This window comes from Nuphar pumila, chromosome 15 (assembly GCF_984573655.1).
Source record: "Nuphar pumila chromosome 15, dmNupPumi1.hap1.1, whole genome shotgun sequence".
Lineage (NCBI taxonomy): Eukaryota > Viridiplantae > Streptophyta > Magnoliopsida > Nymphaeales > Nymphaeaceae > Nuphar > Nuphar pumila.
This window is the reverse complement of record NC_143263.1, coordinates 67,612,862-67,630,450: the sequence shown is the minus strand read 5'-3', so window position 1 is coordinate 67,630,450 and position 17,589 is coordinate 67,612,862.

Genomic DNA, 17,589 nt, shown 5'->3' with positions numbered 1-17,589 from the left:
CTGATCAAGTTATATCATGGCCACGGTTTGGATTGTTAAGCATGAAATACATAACCCTTTCAGCATGCAACTATAATGTAACTCACAGAGAGAGAGAGAGAGAGAGAGAGAGAGAGAGAGAGAGAGAGAGAAGCGCCAAGGCCCGCAAGTGAGTCAACCTGCTGGTGGAGAATGAGATAATAGGTAACTCTTATATATATATATATAGCCCCTAGATAAACAAAAAAGCTAATAAAAATACTGATGCTTTTAAATAAACCACGGTTATGGACTAAACGTAACATAGAAATAATCTTTTTGTGGTGTGGGAGAGAGCATGTGATGATTGTCATTTCCAAAGCTTTGAAGAAGTTCAAATGCATGGTTGACATTATTTTATTTGGAGGCATAGACCTTGGTCCCCCTCCCCCCACAATTGCACCCCAACAACACAATACTTGATATTAAAATACGTAGAGAGATAAACCAAAGGGACACCCATCACACATGCATTCTCTTACACCGGGAATAACTACACGCCGATACCCAACGACTAGACCTCCTCTGACATTACATTCTTCATATGTTTCCTATGTTCGTTCTCTCTCTCTTTCAATGGCAGTCTTACTATCAAATTAACAAATATAATAAATAAGTATTTAAAATAATAATTGTCATACGGCTTCAAGGTTTAGCTAGAATAGATACAAACAATAAAGTAAAAAAATACTAATAATGCGATTATTAATTAAACACTTTCCTATTTCATGTAACATATTATATTCCTAAAAATAACAAAATAAGGTAAGATGATGTTATTATTATTAATTATGAGACTTTCCTGTTTCATCCAGCATGTTATATTCTTTTTAACAAAAACACATTAAAAGTTTTAAGTAATGTAAGTTCCTCAACTTTTTATAGACAGATTTTTTATTTAAGGAAAACAAATGGAAAACGTAAGAGAAACATGTTTCCCAAACAAGAGAAGTGTATTTCTCATGTAAAGCAAATAGGTTTACTATGTAATGGGAAACAAGGTTTTCATCCCACTACAAGAAAAATGTGGATTAGCGATGGATAGCATCCGTCGCATATTCCTGGTCGCTAATTAACAACAAAACTGATTTATCGTTAATTAGCGATGGATTAGCGACGAAAATAATCTGTCGCTAAATAAGCACGAATTTGGTTTTGTGACAGATACATATCCGTCGCTAATATGTCGCTAATTTAGCGATGGATTAGCGACAAATTATATTTTGTTGCAAAACCAAATATTAGCAACGGATATTATCTGTCGCTAATCCATTACAAAATTTAAAAAAAAAAATTAAAAAAATAAAAAAAAAATTTAAAAAAATTGTTTGAAATATAAATATCGAGAAAGCCGGTGATCAGACTTGGATAAGACAAATTTGTTTGATGCTCTGCTAGAAACTTACCAGGTCTACCACCAAAAACTTGATAAGACCCAGGTAATCAGACTTGGATATACATTCATATGCCACCTTAAAAAAACCTTCAAATAAAGCAAGAAAATTGTTCAATAGTGAAATAAAAAGTATCACCTGGTACATGTTTTCTAATCCAACATGTTTTCCTTCAAAAGCATAGGTCTCTACTGGTAATCTGAGTGACAAGGGAAAAAAAGAGCAAAGGGAAAAGATAAGTTAGTAAAAAAAAAGGAAAAATATTTGCCACATCTCACAACAACTGTAGTAAATATACTATCACCACAACAAAGCAGTAGATTAGCGACGACCACATTCCGTCGCTAATAGGCGTAGTGACGACGAGGCGACGGTATGCTTATGTCGAGAATTTTTTGACGCTAACTGGCGACGAAATAAATTCGTCGCCAGATCCGTCGCTAATTGCGATGGACTAACGAGCGCTTTATTCCGTCGCCAATCCACCGGTACTAAACGACGACCTCGGCTTGGAGATGGATTTACGTTCGTCGCTAAGACGTCGCTATATTTATATACATACCAACGGATGTTTCCGTCGCTAATCCGTCGCAAAAATGAAAAAAAATTAAAAAAAAAATTGAAAATTAAATACTGAGAACGGTACAATTTATATTTTCTGTACAATTTATATTTTATGTAAATAAAAAACAAACTACACTAAAAAATTCCATATAAAAGGAATCTACAACAATTAATCGTTCAACTTTAAAATTAACAAGTTTAATTATTTACAATTCAACAATTACAATTAGGAAACATAAAAAAATAGAACTTATTCAACACAGTTCTCTAATCATTGCCAAGATTTTGTACGTCTTCTTGTTCATTGCCTTTATCTGTCCCTTCAGCTCCGCTACGCTGATTATCGCTAGCAGCCTACACAAGAAAAGAACAGTCAGTATTGATAAACAAAATATAATAAAATAAATTACACACTATATGTGATTCTATCATGTGCTCATGTGTGTTCTAAGGCAATAAAAAAACTCTATATGTGATTCTATCATGCTCATATGTGCTCTAAGGCAGGCAAAAAGTTATATATGTGATTCTATCATGCTCATATGTGTGCTAAGGCAGTCAAAAAATTGAATATGTGATTATAGCATGTTCATATGTGTTCTAAGGCAGCTAGAAAAACTCTATATGTGATTCTACCATGCTCAGATATGCTTTAAGGCAGGCAAAAAGCTATATATGCGGTTCGATCATGCTCGTATGTGTGCTAAGGCAGTCAAAAAATTGAATATGTGATTATAGCATGCTCATATGTGCTCTAAAGCAGGCAAAGCAAAAAAATTTATATGTGATTCTATCATAAATGATATATGTTCTAAGGCAGTAAAAAAACTCTATATGTGATTTTGGCATGCTCATATGTGTTTTAAGGTAGTAAAAAAACTGAATATGTGATTATAACATGCTCATATGTGTTCTTAGGCAGTAAAAAAACTGAATATGTGATTATAGCATGCTTATATGTGTTCTAAGGCAGTCAAAAAAACTTTATATGTGATTCTATCATGCTCATATGTGTTCTTAGGCAGTCAAAAAACTGAATATGTGATTATAGCATGCTCATATGTGCTCTAAGGCAGGAAAAAAACTTTATATGTGATTATAACATGCTCATATGTGCTCTAAGGCAATAAAAAAACTCTATATGTGATTATAGCATGCTCATATGTGCTCTAAGGCAATAAAAAAACTCTATATGTGATTCTATCATGCTCATATGTGCTCTAAGGCAGGCAAAAAGTTATATATGTGATTCTATCATGCTCATATGTGTGCTAAGGCAGTCAAAAAACTAAATATGTGATTATACCTGAGAGGGACCTGCAATCGAAGATCCTCTATTCAGCACAATACTGGTGATCTCATCTCGAAGAAAGGGGGCAACAGTGTCATGGAAGTAGTAATTCATTGTGTCCTTAATGATCTGGCGTACATCATCACCGAAAAGAATAGGCTGCTGCTTGGAGCTTATGTCAGCGAAAGTAGTCTATGAGTCGTAACTGGAAGAAGCAATAACTGGTGAAGTGTTCAGATTACTCCGAAACCCGAACACGCGACCTTTTTTGGGTTCACTTGCTGCAGGATCAAATGATGGATGCTGAGTAGCGTCATCGCCATATCGCTCTACCATCTGTTGCTCATATGCCTCCTACAAAATAATGTTTAAAGTATGCATTAATAATTAATGATAATATTATGATAACTTGCATATTGCAATGATTATTAATAGAATAAATACATACCGTTGTCGTTCTCGCCTTCTCTGATACGAAGACTCCCGTGGTCTTCCGTTTATGTGTTTAAACAAACACATCCTTATATGGTACAATGCCTCCTTTTTCTGCTTCCTGCGAAGTTAAAGGACAAAAGATTTAGTACACAAGTTTGCAACAATACTTATAAAATTAATATTATATATTGATGAGTTACCATTTTCTTCAGGTGGCTCCCAAATGTCTTAGATCCACCTGTGTGTAGATGGGCTTCGGGCATTTTTGCTCGATTTTGTGCAACCTTTGCAGAGCGATTTATAAATGCATCTCCCGCCCACTTATCGCACATTTCATTCCAGTAATCTCTCCTGATAGTAATCGGGTCATGGCCCTTCCACTGTAGTGGATCATCTACTACGCCAGATGCTTTTTTTGCTGCAGTCTTCATAGTGTGCAGCATGTCTGCAAATCGATTGGCAGCCACCTTCTGCCACACCTTCCTTGCATCATTTTCTTCTATCGTAGTTGCGAAGCGATTCAAAGCCTACAAATATTTTCAGAAAGTTAGTAGACATTACTTAAAAAAATTAAATATGAAACACATTAACTATGAGGAACAACTGTATACCGTGAATGAGGACCATAATCTGTCTAACACCTCCTTTGGGTACTCTTTCCATTGAGCAACCGGTCCTGGTAGATGTTGAAGAAGTGAATTCCTAATCTCGCGTACTACTTCTTGTGGCTCAAACCTCGTGCTACGCATGAATTGTTATACAGTAAATATCAATATAAAATATTTATAAGATATGCAATAATTGAAAATGAAATACTTACGGTTGATTATCGATATACACTATTCGAATGAGTCTTCTTGTGCCAGACTGAGAAGACCCCGCTTCATGTGTTGGCTCCTGACTTGTGTGATCAACTGGTGTAGGTGGGTCGTGTATAGGCGAAACATCATCTGTAAAAAAATACGTTAGAAGTTCTCAGAATGCGCATTTGAACTAATCAAGCATCCAATTAGTTAATCAATATATACCTATCACTGGATCCCGTGAAGATGAAGGTTGGGCCTAGCTACTACTGGATGAGCGACCACTATAACCTCCACGAACCATATTCTAACAAATAACATATGTCATACAATACATTCAAATAATTCACATCAAGTATTATAATACATTAAAGTTATTCACATCAAGTATTATAATAATTCAAATCATTCATATCAGGTATTGCAATGCATTCAAGTCATTCACATCAAGCATTGCAATGCATTCAAATCATTCGCATCAAGTATTACAATGCATTCAAATAATTCAAATCATTCACATCAAGTATTGCAATAATTCAAATCATTCGTTGCATAAATTACAATACATTCAAATAATTTAAATCATTCACATCAAGTATTGCAATGCATTCGAATCATTCGTATCAAGTATTACAATACACTCAAATAATTCAAATCATTCACATCAAGTATTGCAATGCATTCGAATAATTCGTATCAAGTATTACAATACATTCAAATAATTCAAATCATTCACATCAAGTATTACAATGCATTCAAATAATTCATATCAAGTATTACAATACATTCAAATAAAATTCAAATCATTCACATCAAGTATTGCAATGCATTCAAATCATTCGTATCAAGTATTACAATACATTCAAATAATTTTTTTAATCATTCACACCAAGTATTGCAATACAACTCATTCATTCGCATCAAGTATTACAATACATTCAAATAATTCAAATCATTCACATCAAGTACTGCAATGCATTTAAATAGAGGTTTGTAGTATAAGATTTTGCTCACTAGCTTGAGAATTCTTCCTCGTCACTAGTTTGACTTTCTTCTTCTTCATTGTTTGTCCATCCACTTGGTACATCATTTGGATCACATTCCTCTATGAATGTTTCATCGGCCAATGGAGATATGACATGCATATCATGCGCAACATCGTGACCATAAGCGAAGTCATAGACATCATCTGATTGATAGTAATTGTTGTCTTCAGCTAACTCATCTTCCTGTAACTGATCATACTCAGGGTATAGTTTGGACTTCACCTTGCAAACTGCCCACCATTCATTTCTATCTGACTTTTTTATACTCGGATATGAAGTATAATAAACTTGTTGAGCTTGCGAGGCTAATATGAATGATTCATATGTTCCAGACCTTGATTTATGATTCACCTCCACAATGCCTGAAGCTTTGTCGAGTCTTGTTGCAGTTGGATCAAACCAATGACACTTGAATAAAGTTACCCTGTTATTTATGCCTAAGTAAGTCAACTCCATTATTTCCTCTATAACACCGTAGTAATCATGTTCATTTTCACCATAGCTACTACCCTTGACACACACGCCACTATTTATCGTTGATTTGTTTATACTGTAATCTTTTGTATGGAATCGATAACCATTTACGATGTACCCATTGTAGCATTGCACAACTTTGGTAGGACCATTTTCTAAATCACATATTTCTTGATCTTTAACATCACCATGGCGGACCTACATACAGACATAAACAATGATTGTGATTACGATCAATTAAGTAACTTAGTGTTGTTTATAAGTACAAAATTTATGTTAGCTTCTTTACCAACTCTTTCAACCACTCGACAAACTTAGTTTCACGTTCTTTTTGTACTTCTGCATCAGTGAGATGTGAAACTTCTCTTTGCAACTCCAGATCAAATCGTCTGCAAATCACAAATACTTATATTACCGAGCCATGTATCCACATATAGAACATAAAAGGATTTATAATTGTGTTGCATCTACATATACTTACTCGATGTATGGGTCGATCGCTGAGCAATTAAAAAGAATATAGATGTGTGTTGCGTCTTGCTCTCGATCTGTCAATAGCCTTGATCGGCAACTACCAAATGCATGCCCAAGTGGTTGAAATATCGACAGCTTGTCAGCTACAGTTACTTGTTCTCCATCATCGTTACGGGGCGGGCATGTGTAACGTGTTGGAATATGAGGTTCGAAGTACATAGATAAGAAATTTGAAATCTCTTCTAAAGTGTACGCCTCACAAATAGAGCCTTCTACTCTTGCTTTATTACGAACCTTTTTTTTTAGGTCAAACATGCATCTGACAAGAATATACATTTCAAATTTTAAATATCTGTCATTAAAGAGACAAATATAAAAAAACATATACCTTTCAAATGGGTACATCTATCGATATTGCACAGGGCCACCAACCCTTAGTTCATATGGCAGATGTATGATCAAATGTTCCATAACATCGAAAAATGCTAGCGGAAATATCTTTTCTAACAGACAAACAGTGGTGATGACAGAGTCCTCGAGATTCTTTACATCTGATACTACGACCTCCGATGCGCACAATGTTTTGAAAAATCCGCTCAACTCAAACAATACCCCCCATATAGGTTTGTCTAACATATCATGGAATGCTAGGGGTATCAATCGTTGCATAAAGATATGACAATCATGGCTCTTCAACCCATATAACTATCCATCGTCAATCTTCACAGCCCGAGCAATGTTAGAGACATATCCATCTGAAAATCTCAGTTGTCTCAACCATTGACATACATGTTTTATTTGATCAGGTCTGAGCACGTACTTTGCCTTTGGTTTCAGTACCTTGCCATTATACTCTTTGAGTTTCAATTCTGGTCTTTTACATATTAATTTTAAATCCATACGAGCCTTCAGATTATCCTTCATTTTTCCTTTAACATTCATTACTGTATTGAACACATTATCAAAACACATTTTTCTCTACATGCATCACATCCAAATTATGTCGTATCAATAGGGTCGGCCAATACGGTAGTTCCTAAAAAATAGATTTCTTCGTCCAATTGTGATCCTTCCCAAATCCACGGAAGGGTGTAGGACATCGGGCATCTGTTAATACATCTGGAAAATATCGAAATCTTCTTAGAATCTCTATGCCAGACAATCTTGAGGATGGGCCTTTCATTTCAGTTGCGCCCGCTTTAAAGGCATTCTTTTGTCGTCGGAATGGATGGTCGCTGGGTAGAAATCGACAATGGCACTCAAACCAGCAAGACTTCCTTCCATGCCTCAATCTAAAAGCTTTGGAATCCTCCATGCAGTACTGACAAGCCAACCTCCCATGTGTGCTCCAACCAGATAGCATACCATATGCAGAGAAATCACTGATTGTCCATAGAACAACGACCTTCATGTTGAAATTTTGTTTTTTGTGGGCATCATACGTGGTAACACCGTCATCCCACACTACTTTTAGTTCATCAATCAATGACTTTAGATATACATCAAGATTTTGGCCAGGTGAGGTCGGACCAGAGATCAACAGAGACAAGAAAAGATTTGGACGTTTCATACACAAGCTTGGTGGAAGGTTGTATGAAGTTACAAATACTGACCAGCATGAGTATGGAGTTGATCTACCCCCAAATGGATTAAATCCATCTGTACATAGATCGAGTCTAACATTTCGCACTTCCATTGCGAAGTTCTGATGAGTACGATCAAAGTGCTTCCAAGCTTCAGCGTCAACAGGATGCGTGATCTTGTTTTCATCGTGTCGAACTTTATTTGCATGCCATCTCATGTGTTTAGCTGTCCTTGAAGACATATACAATCACTGCAATCTAGGAGTGATAGGAAAGTAGCAGAGCGACTTGTATGAAACTTCCTTTGATCTCGTGCTACCATTGCCTCTTGTCTTTGGCTTGAACCGAGTATGCCCACATGACGGGCATGATATGTTGTTTTCCTGCTCCTTGAAATACAACATGCAGTGATTTGGACAAGCATCAATCTTTTTGTAACCCATACCTAGAGCGTTGACCATAACTTTCGCACGATAGAAATTTTGTGGCAATTTCTCATCTTTGGGCAACATACTCTTCACAATCATGCACAAACGGTCAAAACATGATTGACTCAAATTATACTCGGACTTCAAATTCATTAGTTGAAGAACTGCAAACAAGATAGTGTAACTCTCACAACCGTTCCAAAGTGGCTTATCAACATCTCTAAGTAAATCATAAAATCTACTAGCTGCATCGTTTGGTGATTCTTCATCTACGGCAGTTCTTATATCACTAGAACTCATAGCAGAACCCAGTTCTGTTCCTGCGGCATCAAATATCAAATTCGTATATGGATTATCGTGCACCACATTCACCCGTGCATCAAAATCGTTTCTAAATTCTTCTCCATGAAACATCTAGTTCTGATAATCACTCATAAAACCCTTTCTGTATAGGTGATGTCTAACGCTATGAGGTTCTACAAATCGATTATTCTTACAAATCTTGCAGGGACACCTAATCTGACCTGTGGGATCTACTGTACTGACACTTGCCGTTGCAAATTCAATAAAACTGTCAACACCGTTCATATATTCATGCGATAACTCATTGTCCACTATCCTACGGTACATCCATTCACGGTTTGCAGTCATTTTCTTATGATGTTACGAATAATAGCCTAACGAATTAAAAGAGAACAATCAGAATGCTACAATGAAGAACATATCAAATTTATCATGCAATATATGATATCATACAATAACAAGAATTTTGATGCATACATTGATAACTTAATATTTTCATGTGCAAACTATTAATGACACGATACAATCATTTGAAACATGATTTCATTATACAATTTCACATGGAAGTCATAATCAAATTGAAAGTAACTATATGCAAGCATGGATACAATTACATCAAACATTGCAATATATCGTAATAATTCATATCAAACAAATGACAAACATGTACCTGCAGCAAACACACTTCAATATCTCACTAATTACTACCATGCCTAGCATGAACTTCGTACTCCAAAAATAAGAACACTTCAATATTCATACATTAAAATCATGCTCAGCACGATATCCGAACTCCAACGAAGCAACCCTAAATATCAACAACTAAGTGAGTGTGTGAACAATAAAGTGTTACATCTAATAAATTAAATAACATGTGATACGCTTGCATCACTTACTCACTACGGGTATTTACCCGATTTGCATTGTTTTTGACACTTACTTACCACAGGTGGCTGAGCACGAGCTGGTTCCGTTGAAAAATCTGCACAAAAAAACACTGTTTTAAAATGAAGTCACCACGAAAAAAAAAAAACTGTTCTGCAAGGGGTCGACTCCCCTGCTGTTCCGGCAGGGGGTCGACCCCCTTACGAAACATAAGGGGTTAACCCCCTTACGGAACGTAGGGAGTTAACTGCCCCCCTGTTCGGGCAGGGGCTCGACCCCCAACCTTTCCGCCAGTGAGTCGACCCCCTGCCGAAACAGCAGGGGGTCGCCCCCCTGCCTGAGCAGGAAAGGCTTGACCCCCGCCTGTTACGGCAGGTGGTTAAACCCCCTGCCGGGGTCGACCCCCTGCCCGGGTCAACCCCGTGCCGGGGTCGACCCCCTGTCGGAACAACAGGGGGTTAACCCTCTGCGTTTTCCGGCAGGGGTCACGCAGGGGGTTAACCCCCGCGTTTTCACGCAGGGGGTTAACCCCCCCCCTCCCCCCGCACATTTTCTGGCAGGGGGTTAACCCCCTGCCGGAAAACACAGAGGCTTAACCCCCGCATTTTCACGCAGGGGGTTAACCTTCGCGTTTTCACGCAGGGTAATCCCCTACGTTTTTCGGCAAGGGGTTAACCCCCGCGTTTTCACGCAGGGGGTTAACCCCCCCCACCCCCCGCGTTTTCCGGCAGGGGGTTAACCCCCTGCGTGAAATCGTGCGACCGTACCGGCGGACGGTGGGAGTGGGACCGACGAATGACGGGAGTGGGACCGGCGAACGGCGGGAGCGGCGAACGGCGAGAGTGGGACCGGCGAACGGCGGGAGCAGCGAAAGAAGAAAAGGAAAAGCTGTCTGGGATTAGGGTTATTTGAAATTTAGCGACGGCTTAGCGACAGATTTAATCTGTCATGAAGCCCACGTAAATTAAATTTACGAAACCCGTGACGGACGATACGTCGTCGCCAAGTCCGTCGCTACTTAGCGACAGACTAACGTTTGTCGCAAGAGTCGTCGGTAAATCGTGCGGCCGTAACGACAAAATAGTATGTCGCAAAATCCGTCACTATTTAGTGACGGATTTTGCGACATACTATTTTCCGTCGCTAGTTTCGTATGTTTCATGGAGTGTAGTGACGGATGTGTTTCGCTCGTTAATCCGTCGCTAACTAGCGACGGAAATATTATGTCGCTACCGTCCGTCGCTAACAACGTGTTTTCTTGTAGTGTATTGAGACAAAATTCATGTGTATAGGTTGTTCACAAAATCTCCCAGAAGCTATATTCATGGAGGTATGATTGTTTAGTAACAATTGTCAAATCTATTGCAATACACCAGCCCTTGGAACTTCAAAAATCAGACAACTGATTTTCAGAGGGTTCACAATTTGCATCCTTCCATCTATATCAATACATTTTTATACTGAAGATCCATTCAACAACTTATCATATTGTCTATAGACACACAAGATTAGGACTAAGTGATAAGAAGTGATGCCAGGGGCATTATTGTACACTAATAGCATATTATTTGAGAAGAGACCTGCTTGTGCAAGTACACATACTGCACTTCAAGGTGCAAGGTTGTCATTGCAGACTTGCAATATTTTGATAACTTAGGTTTGAAGCCCATTATGAATTTGGCAGTATATATATATATATATATATATATATATATATATATATATATATATATATATATATATATATATATATATATATATATATATATATATATATATATATATATATATATATGCTATTAGAATATCTGACATTTTAGGCACAAAATTAAAAGAGTTGGTCCCAGTGATAATGAATTCATATGGCAGGTAAAACTCAATTCCGATATACAGAAAAAAAAATTAGGGAAAAAAGAGGTGGCTCTCACAATTCTCGAAAATGTTAATACCACCTTTCAAATGCTAATCCCAATTCCAAGGAAGAAGTTTCATAGCAGTCTATGACCAAGATTTCAAATGAAAACAGCAACACTCAAATTTCAACAGAATGATTCCGTCCCAACCCTATCCTTCAGAGAAAAAAAAAACAAGGATTCCATGTTGCTGTAAGAAAGTGAATAAACATAAATTGTACCTTGCCACTAACTGAAACAATGTCCCCCACTTTATGCTTTGATTCAAGGCTTTTAAGAAAGAACATACTTTTGTACAGGACACTCACAGTGTTCAAGGTATAGGCTCGTAAAGTCAGTGAATGAACACAAATGTCCTGACCACCATAGTACAAAGATGAGCTAAGAAAGAAGGGCTCTACTGCATCCGAGAACAAAAAGAAAAGAAAATTAAGAAAACAATAATGAACAAACATAGAATACATATTATAACAGAATATACAGTCATTCAAATACAATCCTTGAAAAGGTTAAACTATTAGAAGTATAAACATACAGATAGTGTCCCTTTGAAACAAGATTGAGAATTTAGTATCATAGCTGAAAGAAGAGTTAGAGCCCATGGGGAAATATGGATATTTTCTAATCATTTACCTCCAACAAATAAGTGGTGCCTTGCAGAGAACAAGAAAAAAAAATAAAAAAAATGGGTGCCTCCATGCCTGTAGTAAAGTATACATAAGTGCATTCGCACCCTACTGCAAATGCAGAGGAATTCTTTTACATTAACCAATGCCATGTAAGAAAGAATTTTGTTTTCAAAGACCCTCCTTTTAGAAACTTCATACATGGTCTTAACTACTTGGATGTACACATCAATGTCATGGACAGAGGAACTTCTAATACATGGACGTCATGCTCATGCCACAACAACATAGGATTGTTATAGCTAGACCAACAAGAAGACACACATGGAGAATCAACCAAATCTATAAAATAAACATTTTAACAACCATGTGTACATAAAAAAATTTGTCAATAAATCATGACGCACCGAAGTATAAGCGCATCCTGTGATGAAAATCAACAATTCAACAGAAAAAGTACAAAACAGGATTGTTCATGCACCAGCAGAATTATATTTGGTCTTCTCCACTGACTGATCGTTATGCTTTCTCCATGATGCTTCATAATGAGAGCTTCCAGTCCCCTGTTAAAAGATCACCAAAATAAGAATCAAACTCTCACATATGAAATAAGCAGGTAAGTAAAGATATGGCAGAAGCACTATTTTCTATTAAAGGAGAAACACAATGCCACTGGAATATGAACTGAAGTAATAACAAAAAAAATGAATAAGAAACTTTATAAAACAAAGATACTAGAATGAAAATTCATAACTACAAAAATAAAAAATAGAAAAAGAAGATTGGATTATTGGCTACTGATACAATCCATCAGAAAAATAATCCCAAGTTTGTCTCCTAAGACAATCAAATATACTCAAATTGATCTGAAGATTCAGAAGAAACACAGCTGAAAATCTAATTGCCACATAAAAAAAAAAGTAGTTTAACCAGTGTCAATTAAGAGCATATTGCAATTCGCCCCATCTATTAAAAGAAAAAAATCCACAAAAATTAGAGCAACCCCAACACCACAAAGATAAACTCCTCTCACACACACACACACACACACACACACACACACACACACACACATATATATATATATATATATATAGAGAGAGAGAGAGAGGAACCACTCACTGTTAGATTGGCGGTGGTGGTCGGAATCCTTGACGCCGGTGGCCGAAACCCCTTTCACTCGGTAGTCTTGGAGCTTGGCGGTGTACTTCTTCTAGACGCCGAGGATTATGGTGTCGGTGCCACAGACGCCCACCTGGAAGAGGTGTCGGTGATGGAGGTGTTGGGACCGGTGATAGTGGTGGCCGACGATGGGGGACCGACTATGAGTTTGGGAGAGAGAGAGAGAGAGAGAGAACTGAACAGGGCGAAATAGAGGTGTTGGGACAGGCGACAGTGGTGGCCAATGATGGGGGACGACGATGGTGGTGACCAGTGTTGGGGGACCTTGGCTAACGGTTTGGGAGAAACATGGCTAGATGAAGGTATTGGGACTGGTGACAATGGTGACCAATGATGGCAGACAAACGATGATAGTGGTCGGAGAGAGAGGGTTGGCAACAAGGATGGGGCTGGTTGGCGTTGAGGGACCACGACTAAGAGGGAGAGACATCAGGGTGCCATCACCGGCCTCTCACCATTGGCCTCGCAGCCCAACCGCTGCACAGGGGTCGAGAGAGAGAGAAGGGGAGAGAGGGAGGAAGAATTTTGTGCCCCGGTTTAAATCGAAAAGTAGTGACGACTTAGCGACGAAAACATTCCATCGCAAACGTCACCGTAAATTAACGACGGATTAGCGACAGATTTTTTTCATCGCTAATTTACGACAGAGTTTGCAGCGAAAAGTTTCTGTTGCTAATTAGCGACGAATTTTAAAACAGAATTGTTCCGTCGCTAATTCCGCAACTAATTTCAATTTTAGCGATGACTAGTTTTCTCTACCTGATCCGTCATAAATTTGCTACAAAAATAATCCGTCACAAATTTTCGTCGCTAATTAAGGTTTTTCTTATAGTGTCCAGTAAGAAATGCATTAATTTTCTATGAATTTCTTAAAGTTTTGCACAAGTTTCAAAATGTGTATCCACGATCAAGTAGAGCTTATGGTAAACCTTGCTTTTGACCATGCGATCATTTGATTGGACAATTCAAGATTAATGCATATAGAGACACCAAAATTTAGTGCCTACCTGCCAATTTGTACTTGCACACACAATATGAGCATTTGTATGAATGTGGATCATGAACAGGGATGAAGCACAGATCTAGACTAAGGTGAGCATAAATGCACATAGATTTTACTTTTATATAGAGACATCATAAATGCACGTAGATTTTACTTTTATATAGAGACATGTAGAGTATAACTCTAAATTATAGAGGCACAGAAAAAGCATATAGAGTTAAAAAAAACCAAAATCAAAACCCTAACTCCTACAAATATCATAAATTATGTATTTATGCTAATTGATAAAAAAACTTAACATTCTAACCAAAATCAAATCATGCAATATTCATGAATTCATGCCTAATGGAAACTAAAAAACTAAAAAAATCTAAAAAACCATAACTAAACATCTATGTCATTCTAAAAAACCAAATCAAAACCCTAATTCCTAATAACATCATAAGTTATGCATTTATGCTAATTGATAAAAAAAGAACCTTAATATTCTTATAACCAAAATCAAATCACGCTATATTTATGGATTCATGCCTAATGTTAATTAAAAAAAAAATACAGACAAACCCTAAAACCATAACTAAACATTTATGCTATTTTAGGAAAACCACAATCAATACTCTAATTGCTACAAACGTCACAAACTATGTGTTTATACTAATTGATAGAAAAATCCAAATATTCTAACCAAAATCATGAATTAATGTCTGATGCTAATTGAAAAAAATACATAGAAGAAACCTAAAACCATAAGTAAACATTTATGTTATTCTAAAAAACGCAAATCAAAACATTAGTTTCTACAAACATCATAAATTATGCATTTATGGTAACCGACAAAAATGCCTAATATTTCAACCAAAATCAAATCACATAATATTTATGGATTAATGTTTAATGGTAATTAAAAAGCATAAAAAACCCCCTAAAACCATAAACTTTACATTTATGTTATTCCAAAAAGCTAGACACAAACAATAAAGTAAAAAATAATAATAATGTGATTATTAATTAAATATTTTCCTATTTAATGTAGCATATTATATTCTTAAAAATAACAAAATAAGGTAAGATGATGATATTATTATTAATTATGAGATTTTTCTATTTCATCCAGCATATTATATTATTTTTAACAAAAACACATTAAAAGTTTTAAGTAATGTAAGTTCCTCAACTTTTTATAGGCAGAGATTTTTTTTTAAGGAAAACAAATGGAAAACGTAAGAGAAACATGTTTCCCAAACAAGAGAAATGTATTTCTCATGTAAAATAAATAGGTTTGCCATGTAATGGGAAACAAGGTTTTCATCCAGTAAGAAATGCGTTAATTTTCCATGAATTTCTTAAAGTTTTGCACAAGTTTCAAAATGTGTTTCCATGATCAAGTAGAGCTTTTGACCATTCAATCATTTGATTGGACAGTTCAAGATTGGTGCATATAGAGACACACCAAAATTTAGTGCTTACCTGCCAATTTGTACTTGTACACGATATGAATATTTGTATGAACGGTGATAATGAATAAGGACGAACCTAGGGATCTAGATTAGGGTGGGCATAAATGCACATAGGTGTTACTTTTATATACAAACATGTAGAGTATAACTCTAAATTATAGAGCGACAAAAAAGCACATAGAGTTAAAAAAAACCAAAATCAAAACCCTAACTCCTACAAATATTATAAATTATGTACTTATGCTAATTAATAAAAAAATATTCTAACCAAAATCAAATCTTACAATATTCATGGATTCTTGCCTAATGGTAACTAAAAACACTAAAAAACTGCAACTAAACATTTATGTCATTCTAAAAAATCAAATCAAAATCCTAATTCCCACTAACATCATAAGTTATGCATTTATGCTAATTGATAAAAAAGAACCTTAATATTCTTATAACCAAAATCAAATCATGCAATATTTATGGATTCATGCCTAATGATAAAAAAAAAAGCACAGGCAAACCTTAAAACCATAACTAAACATTTATGCCATTGTAAGAAAACCACAATCAATACTTTAATTGCTACAAACATCATAAGTTATAAATTATGTATTTGTACTAATTGACAAAAAAATCCTAATATTCTAACCAAAATCACATCATGCAATATTTATGAATTCATGCCTGATCCTAATTAAAAAAAACTCATAAAAGAAACCTAAAATCATAACTAAACATATATGTCATTCTAAAAAAACCAAATCAAAACATTAGTTTCTATAAACATCATAAATTATGTATTTATGTTAATTGATAAAAAATGCCTAATATTTGAACCAAAATCAAATCACATAATATTTATGGATTAATGTTTAATGACAATTAAAAAGCATACAAAATAACCCTAAAACCATAAACTAAACATTTATGTCATTCCAAAAAATCATATCAAAACCCTAAATCCTAAAAAATATCATTCATAGATATGCTAATTAAAAAAAGCTTAATTAAATATTTATGTTATTTAAAAACTAAATAAAAAGCTTAAATCCTAACAAAAATCAAATTTAGAGGTTGATAATCAAAATCAATTATTTATTAATTGAATCGTGCTTAATGGTAATTGAAAAAAATATAACACAAAAAAACCCTAAAACCTAATTGCATATTCATGTCATTTGAAAAAATCCAAATCAATAATATAAATCCTTAAAAAAATCATAGATTTATGCCAATTAAAAAAATTAAAACCCTAGTATTCTAATCAAAATAAAAAATTTATATTCATGCCAAATTCTAATTAGAAAAACAAAAAAACCTTAAAACCCTAATGAAAATTTCTTGCTATTTAAAAAATAAATTAATAGCCTGAACCCCTAAATACATTATGCTAATTGAAAGTAAAAAACAAACAAAACCTTAAAACTCTAATTAAAATTTCATGCTATTTGAAAAAAACTAAATAAACAACCTAAATCCCTAAATACATTATGCTAATTGAAATTTAAAAACAAACAAAATCCCTTATATCAAAACCCTAAAAAAAGATAGAAACAAGAAGAAGATCCAACCACCAGGGCCAAGGGTGTGCACTAGAGAGGTCGTCGAACGGTGGATGGCTAGATACAGTCCAACGAAGTTTTGAGAGAGAGGTGGGTAGTACCATAGTAGGTACTCGCCACTTGGGCTCGGGTGGGCCATGGCCCCTTTGGGTTGGGC